Source organism: Pagrus pagrus (genome assembly GCF_965226575.1).
Source record: "Pagrus pagrus genome assembly, chromosome: 4".
Classification (NCBI taxonomy): Eukaryota; Metazoa; Chordata; class Actinopteri; order Spariformes; family Sparidae; genus Pagrus; species Pagrus pagrus.
Window position 1 is genome coordinate 21,112,562 of NC_140188.1, and position 18,887 is coordinate 21,131,448.

Consider the following 18,887-nt stretch of genomic DNA (forward strand, 5'->3'; position numbering starts at 1 on the left):
TCCAAAATAGTAAAAATTGTTACATTTTTCTGTATTGTGTGCCCACCTGGCTGATTCACATCCTTATTTGTCAGCGTGCCCTTGAAGTAAACAGGATGTTTCTTTGCCTTGGCATCCTTCTGAAAGCCCATGTTTGTTAAGAATTTACACTTCAGACCGTCAGTCCGAACAAAACTTGTTAACTCGATGACCTATTACAGTAAGTGTTTGCACTCCTGACACTTCATTGCTGGACTTGAGACAAGTTACTTCACGTTGAGATTAATGATATTTCACATGGACAGCCTGTCAGCAGGATGTGGTAGGATTATACATAAATTATTGACATGACCAACCCATCACAACACTGACAGTGTGGAAGAAGTACTCATATACTGTATTTTACTTCAGTAAAAGTAGCAATACAACCATCTAAGAAAACTCTGTGACATGGGGTGACATGAGTCTTACATTCAAGATTTGACTTGAATTAAAGCATAACATTAGAAAAAATCAGAATCAGAAAAAACTACTTAATCAAAAGTAAAAGCCCTAATAATAGACTGTTATACAGTATATCATACTTGCATTAACAGACAAGCAGCATTTTAATGTTGCACCTGGTGGAGGTGGTTCTAATTTCAACTACTTTAAATAGCATTCCTATAACTATCATATTACAAAGATTGATCATATGTTTTGTTTGTGAAATCTTCATCTGAAAAGTAGCTGTCACATAAATGTAATGGAGTAAAATGTAAAATAGCCAGTGTAAAAAAAAACAGTACGTCGAAAAACATTCAGAAAGGTACTTTAAAACTATGCCGTACAGTAGCTGATTAAATGTATTTAGGCGCTTTCCACCACTGCAACATTGACAATACAACTGAGCGGAGAAACAAGGGCAACAAAGATGAACCAAGCAAAGGAAATGTGCATCAAAGATAGTTCATTAAAGACATGACATGAGCAATCTGAGTGGATCCTTTAAGACAAAAGTCGAAAGGTGTGACAGTGACAGATGACAGCTGTTCAGATCAGCATCAAAAGGCGAGGGCAAGGGGGAAAAAAACGACATAAATCTGCAGAGCACTAGGCAGCCATTTTATTTTAGAGTGAATGACTGTAATTAATAAATGCCATTAAAGCACATCTGTCGACACTTGCGCTACCCCTTCAGGTGGCGCGGCAATTATAATTGCGACGATCACCATCATCATCATGATCATCACTGTCATCACTCTTAAAATGTCTCATTTGAGATCAGAACCATAACTTCCCTCAAGTGAGTCACAAGAAACAAGCAGTGGAAAATGAACATTTCATGATCAAAGTGGCACGAGAAATGTGATCAGCGCCCGGGTTAAAGAGGAATTTGGCTTGAAACTGACACATTAGCTTTGCGATGTGTTAAATCGGTGACAAATTAGCCGCCAATTGTTTCGCCGATGTGTTAAAAATAACTGAAATGAAGACAAAGTTGCTTACCAAGACAAGGCAAGTAGTTTGTACTTGAATTAAGAACATTTTCTCCCTTAGAAACCACTAGATCATCAATTTATACTAAAAACAAGAGATTTTGAACCTAAATATGAGATTATTTCACTACGTTAAATCTAACAGTAAGCCTTAGGTGGAGTCAAAGGAGGAAAATGACGGATCAGATGTTTCCTTGTTAGGACTTGTTGCAAAGGAGGGCGAAAATGCAAGGCTCCTTACATGTTAATGCAAACTGAGTGAACATTTTAATTTTTTTTTTGCTAGATAGAGCATTGAGGGTAAAGAAAAGACATTTCTTTCTGGCAGACGGCAGATTGTGGATTAAGCGGCAAAGGATCGCCACACGCACACATCTGCACAAATCACATCAAATGGCACAACGGCGCGCCCACGCACCTACACACTCGCACAAACATTCCCCACAAATCAAATCAAGAACAGGGCACGCACGGAGGAAGAGCGATTTGCCAATTGGCTAGACCATCCACGCAGAAAAGGATTTAAATATCACTGGAAATGGGGCCAGTGTGATTGCATCACTTCCGGTTCAGCAGAGCTAGTCAAATGCCTCTGGTGGCCAAGTAATTCAATACTCCAGATCGTATGCATAATGTCACAAGTCAGCCTGCATCACGCAGGATCACCAGCAAGCAAAAGATTCCAATCAAGCTCGCCCAGTAGTGTCGTCGAGGGAATATGCAAATACTGTTTAGACAGTACAAAAAATATATATAAAAGGGCCAAACCTTCAGCCCTTAGGTCCTGAATTTCAATGTTGCGCCTGAGCTTGCCTCATCTGAATATGAACGAGAACATGCGGCAGCTGCTCCCTGTAGCTGTCAGCTGATAAAATGGGGACAAGAAAAAAGGGGACCAATAAACAAATGAATAATCCCTGCTCATTATGTACACACAGAGGGCGGTGAAATCTCTCTGTTTGTTTTCAGTTTGCAACCCTCCTTTTTTTTTTTTATTACGGCACCACAAAAGAAAAAAAGGGGACTGAAGCATCCACCTTCACTGCAGATTTCAATCGGCCCTCGAAAATGACACATACATGATTCATTCACACACTTCGCACACTCCTGTGTGGGCCCGGGCTAATGACTGCTGGTGGGAAAGACATGTTACGTTTTCAGCATGAGTGGAGGAATGGCGCAACGGCTGACAGTCATGATGCATGGTAGTAATTGAGAAGCTAAAATGGGAGAGTGTTTTATTTAGTTTGTGGATAAATGTTGCCATGACAACGCAAGACTGACACTTTAAAAAGGACACTCCGGGGTTGTCCATGCACAGTCCACACATATGCTCGTAAATACCGATTGAATGACTGAATTTATAGTGCACTGACCTGTTACCAGACCATCAACCCAAGGTGTAACTGATGTAATCACCTACATCCTTGATACCTGAGTAGACAAGTAGACATAAAAAAGGCAAAAAATCCAGAAAGTGTCTTTTAAAAACCTAACACGTAGTGACCTACAGAAAATTGTGTTTTTTCTGGAACTAGTTCAAGAAAACACCTTATGCTGAGAATGGCCCCTCTTAGAAGCTCCCAAGACAAGCAAAAGTGCCTGAAAGTACTTACTCACGTTTTGGTTAGCCAATAATATATCATACAAAAAACATGAACTGAAAATACTAATAGCTACTGATGTGCACAAACCCCATGGCTGCTGCTGCAGATCACTGCATGCTAGTATTTCAATTATAATACAACGGTTAAAAGACAAGAGCGAACTGACTGCCTAGTTGGGTGTGGACAAAGGAGAGACAGCATGAAGTCTTATAACCCTAAAGTACGACATGCAATGCAACCTTGGATTATAGCAGAAACCAAGCTCCTGGGGTGCACTAGTGCTGTTATGGTAACTTTGGCGGCTGAGAGACTGTTTCACATTTCTATTCCTTTATTATACTGTTTTTCATCAATTTCACACAGCTGTCAGAGGTCCAACAACACTGTATTCAAAATGTATGGCCCCAAATCCATCCTGGTCCTGAATCTCAGCTGTCTGAAAGTCTACTGAGAGCAGGCTGTTTCTGTGCCTGCACCTTTAATGCTAATGAGCTCCGTCTGTCAGCGCGTGCCTTGCCTGCTACACGCCCCTCTCAGGGAGAGGATGCCGTTCACGCTAGCGGTAGCATGCGCTAATGTTTACGGTGGATGTATCACTATGGCTCGCGAGATGCTGTCGTTCAACCACACCAGTTCGACCCAGAATCGGACCCAGAAGGAGAAAGGAGGCTCAGAAAAATACAGACGCTGCGGCTGCAGCAGGACTCCCCAACACAACCACCCGGCTCCCATCCCCCACTGACCTGCAACAGGTAACATCTAAAAACAGCTAGCTAAAGCTGTGTTTGTCTCCAACAGTCTCCAAACTCTTGGACACTGTTCGCATAGTCTCTGTCTCCAGTCTGCACGTCTCCAGACTTTTTACTGTGACAACCAAGCTCCCTCGTAATATTATTAACATTAAACTCACTTCAAACGCCGTTGCATAGCGGACCGAAGCGGAGCTAACTAGTTAGCCAATTTCAAGCTGACTTCACCAAACTCATAGGCAACTGTAAATACTATCAAAACGTGGCGACACGTACCTGTGGCTCGGGTGCAGTTGCTGGGTCCCGTATGGTTCGGGCTGATCCTTTTACGAGGGTCAGTGTCGAGGCAAAGCCAGCTTTGTACTGACCCTCGTTACTGAAGCAGACGATGTGAAGTGGTTAGCACACACAAACAGACTTACACAAACCGTAGCCGGCACGTTGTCGTTAAAAATGAAACGCAGCCACTGTCTCTTCTGTAGCTGGGACAGAGTATAGGCACTTATGTTGATTTTTACAACCGACAACAGAGCAATTTGCGTGTCTAGCTCTGAGCGACGACATTGCGAAACACTGCTATGTTACCGCTGGACACACCGACCTTCACCTCTCGGATATCTCCGGGGAGAGGGGGGCGTGTTTTCAGCCTATGAAAGTCACTCCTGTCGTTACGTATCGACAGGAGATGAATCTGAACAGCCTGTAGGAGCCCCGTGTTACCAGTGGGTGGGCTGCAGAGATGATGCAGGACTCTGTTGCTTTCCTCATTCTGGGAGTTGGTAGGCTCAGGGAGGACCAGTTTATATATGTAGACACCAGAGAAAATATGTTTTTCATAATATGGGACCTTTAAAAAATAAAATAAAAATTGTCCATACAGATGAGAGAAAGGTGTTACTTTAAAGCCTAAAGCACTGACTGAAATTTGACTATCTGAACCAAGTGACTGCGACCGGTGGTATGAGTCTCACTTAGTTGAGGAGCCAAAAGATTACAGTAACTCCAGAGGCCGGGTCTATACAGAAACCATGAATATGCCTTGTCCATTACATACAAAAGGAATAATGTGTGCTGTGTAGCCCATGGGTACACAAGTTTTTCTAGAGATAGCTGCGGGTGAAATGAAGAGGTGGACATGGAATAAAGGCGAGCGATGTAACCTTAGGGAAAAACAGTTTGTTGAGGCCGTTGGCCAATTTTATGGATTGTGTTCTTGTTTGCATGTTTATTTTAAATTATTTATGAGAGATTCATTTTGTTGTATTTACACTGGAGCTGTTACTTTCTTGTTAATGATTGTTTCATTTGATCGTAATTGAGAAGCACTTTGTAAAGTCTGTTTTCAAAATGAGCTTTGTAGGTTAATCGTTAACCATCCTTGTGACCTTTAATAATGATGATTGAGATGTTACCAAAATAATGGTTTCCAGGTATGCGTGTGGGCACACGCTATGAATAGCCACAGCTTCATGTAATGTCAGCTGTTCTGGTGCCGCGACACAATCAGTTGCACACTTTCTTCGCCGTTATTCACATGTTTAGTGGCGGAGCAAGCATATTTATCGACAAGCATGTTATAAGGGCAAAGTGAGCCTTAAAATGATTGACATGATTGAGATTTTTAAAACAGAATCAAGCCTATACACAGCTCTCATGCACAATTTTAATCGCAGATCTAAAGTGTTTTATGCATCTGGCCCCAGGGGTTGCCAGTGTTGCACAGTATCATTCAACCATTTACAGTAAGAAAAACACACACAAAAAAAATGTAAAGTTATCCTATCACATAGATGGAAGAATATTTAAGTCAGCAGTCACCAGGATTAAATGTTGGCAGTTCACGTTTCTGCAAACATTTCCACAAAGTGTGTCATATCACATTATGACCTGAATTTCATGGCAGGATGTAGAGGGCATGGTGGTGGAATTACAGAGGTAGGAGGTACTTGAGGGGAATTATTGGTTATTTCATCATCATTATCATTCAGTGCAATACGCAATGATGTACAAGATGTAACAAGACAGACAGACAGACAGACAGAGAGGGAGACTTGAAGCTACGCAGCTATGTAGATGACATGAGGTTCAGTTCACTCTAGACAGAATTGCCTGTAGAAAAGTCCTTCCGAGGGAAAGTTTCTACTTTTTATACAGAGTTCATTTCAGAGCCTGTACTTTCTTGGGAGATAAATCAGCATCTCTACGCTTACCAAAGGCTTTTTTTTTAACCCAAGTATCTGTACTTTTTCCTGAGTGAAGATTGTGTGCACTCACAAAGCTGTTGACCACTGTTTGAGTCTGCATTTCAGCATTTGTAATTAAAATAGACCTTGGGACATCTCTAGCCAAGTTTGCCGTGACCAAATGGGTTTTTTAAGCCAAAACATGATGTTTTCCTAACCCTAACCAAGTGGTCACAGCGTTGTGACAAGAGAACACGAAGTTGCAACATAAAGTAACGGAAAGTTTGAACGTATCTGTGGTTTGCAGAAATGTGATTGTGTCGGTTAAGTACCACTTGTCCATCAGCATCGTACCTGCAGCAGTAATGTTGTTTGACCTCCTGCTCTGTCTTCTTCTTATTCTGTGTAGTTTGGCATTTAACAGAAGTCTCAGCTTAGGCCGCTCACTTGTTGAGCTAACAGACAACAACTTGTTGAGGATTTCCAATCTCGTGCACTATTCAATTTATTTGTCATTAAATATATATATGACTGATTCAGTTTAGTTATCACACTTGCAACAACTTTGATAGTTGATTATTAAACAATTGGGGCACAATTTAAAACTTTGAACACTTACATTTGGTTTTTGTAAATATAAGTTTTCCAGCACACAGCTGATGATAGCAAATTTGAGAGTTCCCAAGAAGGACAGATTACCATCACAGAACAATACAGCCGATGATGACAAATTGAGAGTGATCACTGAGAGTGGATGGGGGAAGATGAGAAATGAGAGTGGAAAGCGGGAGAGGGAAGATGAGAGATGGGGAGCACTGACATGGTGAGGGAGCGGGTCAGGGAGAATAAAGGATGGCGGATGAGAGTCGGGAATATACTGAGTAGGAGGGATGGATGGAGAGAAACAGAGAGGTGGGGAGCGTCCTCTTGGTAGAATAGTTCTGATTGAGGTCAGTTTTCCCACCAGATGAGACTCCACTTTAATCACCCTCTGTCGGTCTCATCACCATGGAGGGGCTGGCCTCATCAGGGAGAGAGGAGAGACACTGCTTGGAGAGAGAGAGAGAGAGAGAGAGACATATCGACAAGAAGAGAAAGAAAAATTACGCAGAGAGAGAAGCATTCGAAATGTGAGCGGGACGTGCTGAATAAATGAGCAGGGGAGGCAGATCTACAATGAGAGAAATGGAAAGCGAAGGACATCATGAGCGACTGCAAGAGAGAAGAAATATATATGCTGCCTGTGATACGATGTTGGAGCAAAACAGAAAAGGAAGGGGTGCACAGAATGTGAAACAGAGTAATAAGAAAGAGGAAAATGTTTTGATGTAATCGATTAAGACATCCGAATGAATGATAAAAAAATACAGAAAGTCAGTGAAATGCAAAAATAGTAAAGGGGAAAGAGTTATAGTTTGTGTATTTGAGAGGGATGAGATTAAGATAAAGGGAAAAATAGAGACCAGCAGGGAGGAACGCTGAGAGGAGGCGGCTAACTGACTGGGAGAGTTTTCAGGTTAAACCTAAATTCAACAGTCTGCTATCCCCCTAACCCTGCTGGCATGCTCTTGCACTTGTTCTGATTAATGATATGTTTGCAGGAAACTTAATCAAAAAGTAGCTGTGTGCCACCGTATGACGTGATGCTGGCAGTGGAAAGTACATTTAGTGAAGCACTGCACTGATTTTGCTGCCTACCCTTTAAAGCATTAGTGATAATAGTAGTACAGCGTTCTGAAAAAGGACATTTTACATAATTAACGTCAGTAAATGTAGCTGTTAAAAACGTTCTACTTTTACTTAAACTGCTCTCATCTATATTGAATATAATACACTACTCAAAATTAGTTAGGGATATTGGAATATGGGTGCATACTGTATATGCGTGTGCATGGATTCAGAATAGGCATATGTTTACAATCAATGTCGTTGAGCACTGGTGGCCCCCCATGTTTACAATCAATGTCGTTGAGCACTGGTGGCCCCCCATGTTTGACCCTACAGTGCCCTCTTTGCACATACGGCTGGCGCCCTTTTATTTTTTTGGGCCCTTTCCCCAAACATCCTGGGTCCACCACTGGAGTAGAGGTAAAACATGAAATATTTGTCTTTGTACTTTTTTCAGTTGAGTATCTGTCAAAAAGGCTTAACAAACGATCCCGTCTGTTTTAAACAGCATCCCAATTTTTCTTGGAATCGGGGTTATACTCAAAATGCAAAAAAATGGGCAAGAAATTGCTCCATGTAATCCACAGAGAGCGAAAACTACAGAGAGTAGTCACCCAATTCCAAATGGAAAACGCCCCACTGTCCCTCAGTTTAATGAGGCATTTTAGTGTCTTTGTTTTGGTTTTACAGCTGCAACTTTACTGGTTTGGTTCACTTTCACTGCACTCATCAACCTCGTTTCTAGCCAAAGAAGGCAGCTGTTTTTTCAGGGAAACAGCTCTAATGAACACATTGACCACTACAGTGCATGCCTAGTGTCAGATGGCAGACAGACATGGCAAGTGACTTGCTGGTGAATATGTTGGAGATAGATATTTCCTTCAGGAGTTAGTGGAGAAGCATGAATATTGCTGTCAGTGCAAAGGACTTTTCTTTTTCTTTCACAGTGTGGTAAATCTAATTTTACTTCTAAATCTAAAAAAATAATCTCCCATTAGTTCGACTATGTGCCCAAAACTGAAGTGGGCATGTTATGTTACTCTTTAATGATCAGTAGTGAGGCATATATAAAGTATCTATATGGAGTGGCCTTGATGTATTTCACATTAATCATACAGTTTGTGTACTTACACGTTATGTGTCTCCTCTTTTTGTGCTCAGCTAAATCTCTTGACGTGCACGTGACTCTACACTATGTTTCTTTGGTATGTGGTCATTTTGTAGAAATATCAATATGGTACATAGCCTAGGACACAAACAAAAGTGAACACATCGGAGGTTTGCAGAAACGCTAACAGCCAACTTTGTATCCCACCGATGTGCACTGCAGTGTGATTGTAACTGTTTTGCTTCATTTGAGTGGACAGCTGTGTATTGCTTTCTTCTTTGATATAAACCATACCTACTGTAATACTACATTTTAAGGTGTTTTAGATTATGGGAAACCCCACAGGATTGATAGAAAATTGTAAATGTTAAAGCTCCTCGAGTGAAAAGCCGGCCTGCACTGATGCAAGGATATAAAATGGAGAGTGAGGCAAGCAGAGAGAGCTCAGAGAGAGAAATAGATGAGAAGATGTGATTCTGGTTTCAGCATGACGTCTCCCATCTGTCTGTAGCCAGAGTGACACCTGCTTAGCTTTGATTCAAAATTGCACACTGAGCTTTAACAGGAGGCACGCACAGTGAATGAAAAGAGCAGTGGCACTGCGTACACATATGCTCAATCTCACATATGTCAACATGAAAAAGCAGAAAAACACAGAATGGTCCACACACACTCACCCAAACACAATTACACAAATGACTGTGTGTGAATGGGACGATACAGGGACTGAGCGAGCACAAACAAATTCAGGAGCGAGGACATCGTGTTCCAGGAGAGTCTGGGAACACAAACTCCAGCTTCGGGCTCCAAGAACAATTGATTTGCATTAGAAGAACACTGAGTTACTTAAAGTGTGCAACTAATTTCCTTTACTTAAAAGAAGCAGCGAACCATTTTTTGAACACATTCTGCCTTGACTGTCGAAAGCACTCTGAAGAAGGAAGGACGTTCCTAAAACACAATTGGTCCTAAAAGCAAAGGAAAACATCCAGTTGTGTTGATAAATGAGAATTGATAGAAAAGGCTCTGTTGGATGCAGCCATTCCTCTTATCCACTGCTTGTTTGGGACCAGAGATCTGTTGGTATGAAGAGGATGATTATCCCATGGTGCTGAGAACCCTCTGAAGGCCTCTCCAAGTCTTGGGAGGGAAAACCAAGTGGCAGCTAAATACATGTGGGTCAACAAGTCCTTCATCCTTTAGATGACCAAACACATATAAAAGGTGCCAGTCATACAGAACACACTCACCCCCAATTGGGCCAAAACACATTTTATATTAAATTATATGAATTTGTATTTGTGTTTGGAGATAAAAAGAATAAGTCGGGTGATTTCAGTTCAGCCCATTAACCCCCTGCCATTTTGTCAGGAGTGCTAATCAGTACTGTGCATGTGCAACAGAGATGGTGTGGGAGCAAGATCAAGATCACTCACAAAAAAAACAAACAAAGAGTTATGGGCAAAAATATACTTTTTATCAAATTCTAGATAAAGGGTTGGCAGGCAGAGGGCACAGTGTTCAATACAATAAAGGAACATGTCACAGACAACAATGGAGCTTTATTGCACCGAGGATGATGATAAATTAGGCTTTTATATCAGACTACATACATAACATTTGTCAGAAGGATCAATTCATCATTGGCTTTGGTCTTTTAAAGGGATTTGTTGACAGTAAGAGCTTTTTGTCGTTAAATCAAGGACAATTTCACTCAAATTATACTTGTGACTAAACAGATTTGCCATCTAATATTTAGAAAGATCCAGTATCCAGCACTTGATCAACAGTCAGGTGTACCAACTGCAGCTTAATAGTTTAATAAATACAAAATGCACTTGGGAAAAGGTCGGTAAAGTTGCCATCCACCGCTGCAGAGACAGAAGCTTCCAGGTGGCTGATTTCAAAGGTTGGAAGCCATCAAGGGTTCTGCTCATTCTTGACTTGACAGTTGTGAGTTGGCAGGGGTACCTACACAGTAAGGGGGTTCAGCATGGGGGCAAAGATGAACCGGAACCCTCTGCATCATACCATCCCTGCTAAGCTCAATGCTGGTTAGAAGTGGATGGTGACTTTCCATGAGTCATGGAGGCAGTACTGTATGTGGCTCTCTGCGCCGCTTACCAGCAGCAGAACAGCAACAACAAGAGGACACTCACATCACACCAATCATTAATGCTAGCACACTAGCGGTGGCCCCTGCCCTCCTAATGTCTTGTGTGTGTACATTACATAAGACAGCTTTGCCTTCAGTGCTATTCTTGGTATTGAACCCCTGCAGGAGCTGCTGTCCTACACCTCCACTCTTAATAACATCCTCATCGCATAAACCCCCTCCGTCTCAGATCCTGATGGAAGTAAGAGCCGCAGTAACGAGGATGGGGATGATGAACAAATCCGTCCTAAATGCAGCCGTGACATCACGGGACAGCTTGTTGTGGATCTGGCAAGAACTTTGTGAAACTGGTTCGTTCAGCAAATGAGAGTAGTCTTTTTGTTTCTGATGACCTTGGATTGCTAACCTTGTGCATACAATGTCTTATTGTTTAATAGGGGTCTCTTAATATTACAATGAAAGGACAAGCTGCTAATTATAATACTACATTATTTTTTTTAAAAATACTAAAAAATCTAATAAAGATAGAGGGAGAGAGTAATTTAATTATCCTATTATGCAACTCTCGTCCAATGTCAATGTTTGACTGACTACTAAAACATCGCCTTGAGTTATATTGGTCTGACATTATGACAAAGGACATCCTCATATGTTTATGGTTGGTTTGCTTGTGCATGTTTACATGATTTTATGCATGGGTTGTAATGCACGTGGCACATGGCCATGTTTCCATATATGGCTACATGTGTGTCCTGGTTTATTGAGTTTACTTTTAAACAACATGTTAGTGTTTATATACGAAAACACAACACGGCAATCAGAGTTAAACACACTTTCTTAGCTCTGTGAGTGACACAAATTCTGACTCATCAACTCAGAGAAACACTGGGAATGTACGTTTTATGTGTTTGCAAAAGGTGTTACAGTGTGAGTGTGTTCCTGCATGTAAATGTGTGTGTGTGTGTGTGTGTGTGTGTGCGCGGCCTGTGTGTGACCCTGGTTTAACCTTGGGGCTGTGTCATCCAAGAGATAGATCTGTTTGGGGGGGGGGATCTCAGGCCCCGCAGTCACATTAAGGGAGTGCAGCTTCACTGAAGGATTACTCTGCACAGCAGGAGCCTGCTTTAAAATGTGTTAGCATAATGCCGGAGACAGCCAGGGAGGGAGAAAGGAGGCGAAGGAAGAGGAGAGACACAGAGAGAACTAAACAGAGAGTGAGAGACAGTTTCTGTGCAGAGAAAATGAGAGGAGGACAAAATTGAATTGAAGGAAATCAAAGATTTAAAAAGTCCACAAGATGTACTAATATAAAATAAATAATCCTGTCCATATGGGGACAATACTTCACAGCATATTACGCAAATAAAGCAAAGTAATTTAGGCGGTAATTGTACGAGCCTTCTTCAGAGCTCTTGTCCAAACAATAAAGCATTAGCCTATAATTCTCTCACAATTACCTTAAGAAGAAAATTACATGGTATGTGTTATTCTTGCTCCCATTTAACTCCTCTTCATGCTCTTTATACAATAATATTCACTTTGTTTCTGAGGGTCCCTTTGACAGTCTGCTCGAAACAAGAAGTCCGTATGCAAGAAAATAGAAAATGTGCCCTTTTTAGAGCTTTTTGAAGATTAGTGATAGGCAATTTCTGCTGCTCAAAATTGAATGGCAATGGGAAATTAGTTGGTTGAGTATAGATAGATAGATAGATAGATAGATAGATAGATAGATAGATAGATAGCATTGTATTGAGCTGGAGGGATAAATTGACTTGGGAAAAAAAATCTGCATGCAATGAATATGCCAAGGCTATCCAAAAACTATTCATTGGGTTGGCAACAAGCAGCATTTGAAAAACTGAAACTGAAACTTGAAATTGTTTAAAAAATGGAAATTGGACCACCGTGACCAATTTGAAAAGCGTTCTTCTTTCACCTTCCGTCGTCCTTGTGTGTGCAAACACCACGGCCAAGTGTTATAATGGAAGTATAATGACTATTCTGTGTCTTTGATACACAATTTGGCAGATCTGTCATATTTACAACATCAAAGCCTATTTTCCTTTGTTTACATGTCTGGTGTTAATATTACTCATCATGTTGTCGCCATCTGCCCAGCATTCTTGATGTTTGTTCGTGCAAATGAAGCGTGGGAATCCAGTGAACTCACTTCACATGTTTTAGACTGAGTGAACGCTGTGTTGCTGCTATATGGAGCATTAATTAGCTGCAGGGTGAAAAATTGGTGTCGAGGGGTTGTGTATTAGGGTCGATGTGACGAGAAGTATGAGCATATGTTACCGCACTCACGGTCTGAATTAGACAGGCTTATGTTTGTTTGTGTGTGCGCATGTGACTGAACCAAATTGCGTACTGGTGGGGAACACTGATTGGCAACGGGTGGCAAATTGATTGTGAGCATTAAGACGGGGCGTCACATTTTATGTGACACAAGCAAACTTATCTGAAAATTTGGCTGGCATGCAACTGTGGTATATGTGAGAGAAAAGCTAATGTGTGAGTGCAGTTGCATTGTGGGAGTGGAGGGGAATAGCTACGTTAAAGGAGATACCAGTTTACATATGCATAAATGTCAGATGTTTGGTTATGTGTATGTTTCGCTAAAATTGAAAATTAGAATTTAATTATATGCTCCTCAGAAATGTAACTGCAGTTCAAGACTGTGGAGCTGCTCATCCCAATCACCAGAATACATGACAGCAAAGTACATTTCTGCAAAACCAGAGATATGTTAAAAGTTTTCATATCTTTAGGTTTTATTTACTATTTTGCTCTTGTCACAACACTGTGCTTATGCTCTGGTTAGGTTTAGGCACAAAAAACACTTGCTTAGGTTTAGGAAAACATTAGGCTTTGGCATAAATGATCTGTTTTGGTCACCACAAACATGGCTCGAAAATGTTCCAAGGTCACGTTCAAAACACAAACACGCCGGAGATGCCCTGACTAAACATCAAAAATACCTGCTTTTGTCACCACACTGGAAAATGTCCCAGAGTCTCCCTAAAAATATCCAGCGGTGATGTGGGAAACGCTGTTGTCCCTCGTCAAAACTCTCCAGTAGTTTCACTCTTACATATGCTGACATGCAGACTCGAACTGCGGTCACTGGCTTGGCACCTCCCAATATGAAAATCAAGTAATAAAAATGTAATGTAAACATGATATGACTTTTTTTTACTGATGTCAATATGATGCATGGCCTATGACCCGTGCGTATGGACACATCTGGGGTTTTCAGGAATGTAACTGCTTACTTTGTTATGCTGGTGACTGGGCCGAGATACCAGTGACTGCAAAAACTGTGAATGGCCTGCTTGGGCTGCTTGTGTAGTTTTTGTAATGGTGAAGTGAACATCCCGAATGTAATTCGTATAATTTGGTGACACTCACAGAGGAGTTCTTCTTTTGAAAAATGCAGAAAATGGCCGTTGTCTTGATGACTGATACTGGTTAGTGTTACCTGCAGTGACAAACAGATGTGTTTCTTGTGGTAGCTTCACAGCGTTTTTGCCATTTGAACACTTTCAACGTGAAGCAGCAGCAGTAAGATGTTTGCTAAGTTCTGCAGCATGTTAGCAGTACCTTACAGCTCTGCTCTATAGTGTACAGAAAGCAAACAGTAAACAGGGATGCTGATATTAATGAGACATACAGATGTGCTGGATTACATGCATTTTAATATTCTTGTCAGTCCCTCGTGCTTAAGACGGACGGTGGAATGGTAGTAGGTTTAAAATATAAATTCTATTGATACAGCTCCAGTTCCATAAGTAAGTGCATAGCTCACTGTCACTCTACATTACAAGCTAAAGGACAGAATGTAAACACAATTACAGCTTGATGCAGTCTGATCACATACGATATATACATCTCGTGTAGCAGCGGTGCTACAAACGCTGAATTATGAATATAAACCTATGCTTTATAAACAACTTCACCCCTTGCATCAAGATTAAACCCAGTTTGTGTTGGAACAAGGAATTTATTTTCACGCATAATAATTGGACGCATTAATTAATCTATCCGTAAAAATGCAAATTATGGAGTAAAAACTGAGCCCTCTGCCAGTGTGTGATTGCTCATAACTTGTGTGTGAACATCCCAGAATGTCTTTTCACAGCAGGCAGCTGCCTTATAGAGCGAGACCAAATGCACTAGCAGGGTCGCATGTATTATTATTATGGATAAAAGCCCTTTTTTCTGATACATGCCTGTCACAGCAGCTTATAGCAAAAATGGCTTGGTCTCTCTTCTCTGTCTCTCTCTCTCTCTCACACACACACACACACACACACACACACACACACACACACACACACACACACACACACACTTGCCCTGTAAGCTTTTGAGTGAGTGCTGTCCAAGGTGCTGAGAGTTAAGCTCCTCTCTTGGCGTTGGCTGTATCACTGAGGCTGCCACTGGCCATGGTGCTGAAGTGGCAAGGTGTGATTGTGCCCCAGTGTGTGTTTGTGTGTGTGTGTGTTTGTGTGTGTGTGTGTGTACGTGTGTGTGGTGTGCAGCTTTTCTAACAGGTATGTGCCATTCCATTGAGGTGCTGATTTCAGGTCACAACTGCCCCCTTTTCAACTCAGCCAATCCCAAACAGTTTCTCCCTCAAAGAGGACTCGACTAGAAAGAGAATAATATCTTGGGGACGAGGACTTTTCCAACCTTTTCACAAAGCCACTTGATGATGGCAAACAAAAAAGAATGTATGCCCTATATAAAACTCAAATACCCCCATCCCCTCCTGTACACACACACACAAACACACACACACACTCATTTCCAGGGCCTTGATGGCGCTGCAATGTGCCTGTCTAAAAGGCACGTGAGCTAAAAGACAGGCATCTGGTCGAGGGAGATAAAGACAAGATGTCCTCTGACTTCCTGACCCTTCGCTTCTCTTTCCTTTCATCTGCCCTCCCCAATCCCATCAACCCCACTCCATCATCCTGAATAGGCATCACTCAGATGTTCGACAGTGAATCAGGATAAATGGCAGCCTCCGACTGCCCATTCACTTTCCTGTGGCCTCCTATAGAATTCACAAGGTGGTGAAGGGAGGAAGAAGAAATGGAAGATGCAGATCTGAATAATGCAACGGTAGGGGCGGGAAAGGCGAGACAGAGAGAGGGAGAGAGAGAGAGCGATGATTGACAGAGGGAGGGGAAAGATGGAGGCTGAGCGAGGGAGTTGAAAACAGGGTTAGAGAGTGGGAGAGATAAACGTAAGGAAGAACAGAGAGGCAAGCAGAGAAAGTAAAGGAGGATGGAAATAGAGATGAGAGAGAGAGTGGAAGAGGAATGGGGGAGGAGATACGGCAGATAGAGGAAAGGCGGGATCACAGAGTTGAAAATGGTGTGTAGAGAAGCAAGATAAATGAAAGGAATAAGGGCAGGAGGGAGAAAGCAAGACTAATAGTGGAAGTTGAAGAGGGAAACAGAAAGAGGTGGAGGCAGAGAATCTTGGAGGCAACAACTCTGTTCCACTTTTGGCAGCACGACTGCAGCGCGGAGAACAGAGGACAACATTGATATTCCTTTCTTCTCTCTGCCATGTTCTTTTCTTTTCTCGACATAGTTTGTTGTCATTCTTGATGTGTCATGCTTTTTTTGTGGTTTTTCAGTTGTTCCCGGCTTCTCAATCACACTTATTTCAATACCCCGCTCTCCTTTTGCATTTGCATTCCACTGTTTTTGTTTGGAAAGTAAAATTATGGAATTTTCTTGATTTAGTGTGTCCGTAGACCGTTTAAGTGCTGTTTTGATTAACTCTGTGCGTGTCAGAGAGGGACTGAAAATAAGAGACCGTGACTGTGTCTAAGTTTCATTAAGTCTTTGTGCATGTCTGTGCTTGTCTTGACTCATCTGTCACAGTTCCGATGCAGTATCAATATAACGAAGCAAACACAGCGTCGGTACAGGTCATTAAAGCATTTAAAGTGTCAGTGTGTGTCGCTCTCGCAGCATTCCTTCACAGAGTGACAGAGGAGCTGATGTGCGTTGAGTTAATGCCAAATGATGATATTGACAGTGTTGCTGACTATTGTCATTACTATGTTGTGTATGGTAAGAGTAGTTTAAAGAGACTGGTATGGTGACAAGATTCCGTATAAGCTTTTGTACTTGCCATACGCTAAACATGTGTTTTGGAATTTAAGTTTCCATGCAAGGCTGGGATATTTGTATGCTGGAAGCGTTAGCAATTATGCTAACGATTGTCATTAGCACTCTGCAGGCAAATTTATGTGTTATCAATTAACATTAGTGATTAGTGTTAGCAATTAGCATATGTGATTCACAGGTTAGTAAAAGTGCTAATGACTAACGGTCTTTTAAGGACAGTAAAGTCTGGTAGTGTTAACTTTTTTTATGCCAACCAGTTGGGACAATATCCTATGGCTTTTAACTGTGACCTTTAAACTATTATGTGTACTTATAATGTGTAAATGTACCTAAAGAATTTTGCGAGATGACAGGCAGCTAACTAGCAGAGCTAAACCTGTCGAGTCACGTTCTTATGGATCCCACTCAACCTCACTCAACACCTGCCCAACTCTGCCTCTGACTAGTTTGCCTCATTATTTGCATTCTCTACTCTGTTAACTCGCACAGTAGCTCTGGCAATGTCTGTTTTCGGTGGTTTTTGAGCTTTAGTTTTACGGGTAAACACATGACCTTTTCGGCTTCTCTCCCGGTCTTCATGTTGCTCCTCTCAGGGTCACTCATCCTCCATAGCTGCTATTCACTGAGCGTCGGCCTCGTTAGGTAGAGCTGACAGGCTGGCTGCCGCTGGGCAGAGCTGCCACTGCTCCGCCGCCCGGCCTGTCTGCTCCAACTGACGAGGCCAGGGATGCTGCAGCTGTGACAGCCAGTCATTGTGGTGTGTTTACTGGCAGGGCAACAAAGGCTCACAGTCCGCTGCATCAGCTCCACTACTGGCAGTTTGTTTTAAACAACCGCGAGAAAAACACAAGCACAGCCCATTGACACTAGACAGAGTTGTAGGCTACGCTTACAGGTGTGGAAATATGTATGTTGTCAGCATGTTTTCACTTCCAACTTGTCAATTATGGATGCTTGGTCAGTGGGCCCTAAGCTTCAAACTGTGATAACCTATACCTAAAAAGTAAATATGCAACATCTGATTAGACTTTAAAAATATTGTTTTCTGACTAACATTCACATATTATGACTTTTAGACTGTTCACATCGTGAAACACAGGTTGACTGGTTCAGGCACCAAAATTACTTGGCTAAGTTGAGGAAAAGATCATGGTTCGGGTTAAAACAGCTACACACGGGATATGAACCCCAGTCTCCTGGGTGAAACTCATATATTTGAACCTGTCAACCTTCCACCTCCTGCCACTGAATTTTCTTGCTCTTTAAACTACTACACATGAGGGGTGCCTCTAGAAATGATGCTGGAGGGGAACCTACAGCGTCATAGTTTGAGCCTAGGGCCACTGACAAAAAATTTGATACATTAGGAGTGAGAACGGGCTGTCGGTGCAGAATACTTTTAATGTGGTTTTGTACATTTCTAAGAAAATGTTATGAGTTTAGGTGCAGCGTATACTTGTAAATGTTTCCTGCTGTTGTTTATAATGAGGAGTTTAGAACTGTACTGTAGGGGATTACAGCCCAGGTTCGCAGAGCTGATGCATGTTGACTGAACACCAAGTGAGAACAGTGTTGCTGACTATTGTCAGTGTTGTACAAGTGACCCCTGTAATTAAATGTGTTGCACCAGTCTGGACCAAGTGTTTCATTCTGAGCCTGTTACACTACTGTTTTTTAATTCAGCGTCTTCTGGAGAACATGTTGTAAAAGTCTGGCAGTTTCATTTTTCTTTCCGTCATTTCTTTCCATGTCATATCATCCCGCCTTTCTCTGAATTAAGAGTTACAAATCTTTGATGTGTTGATTTTTATGCTAAAATATGAGAAAAGAGAGACAGAGAGGGA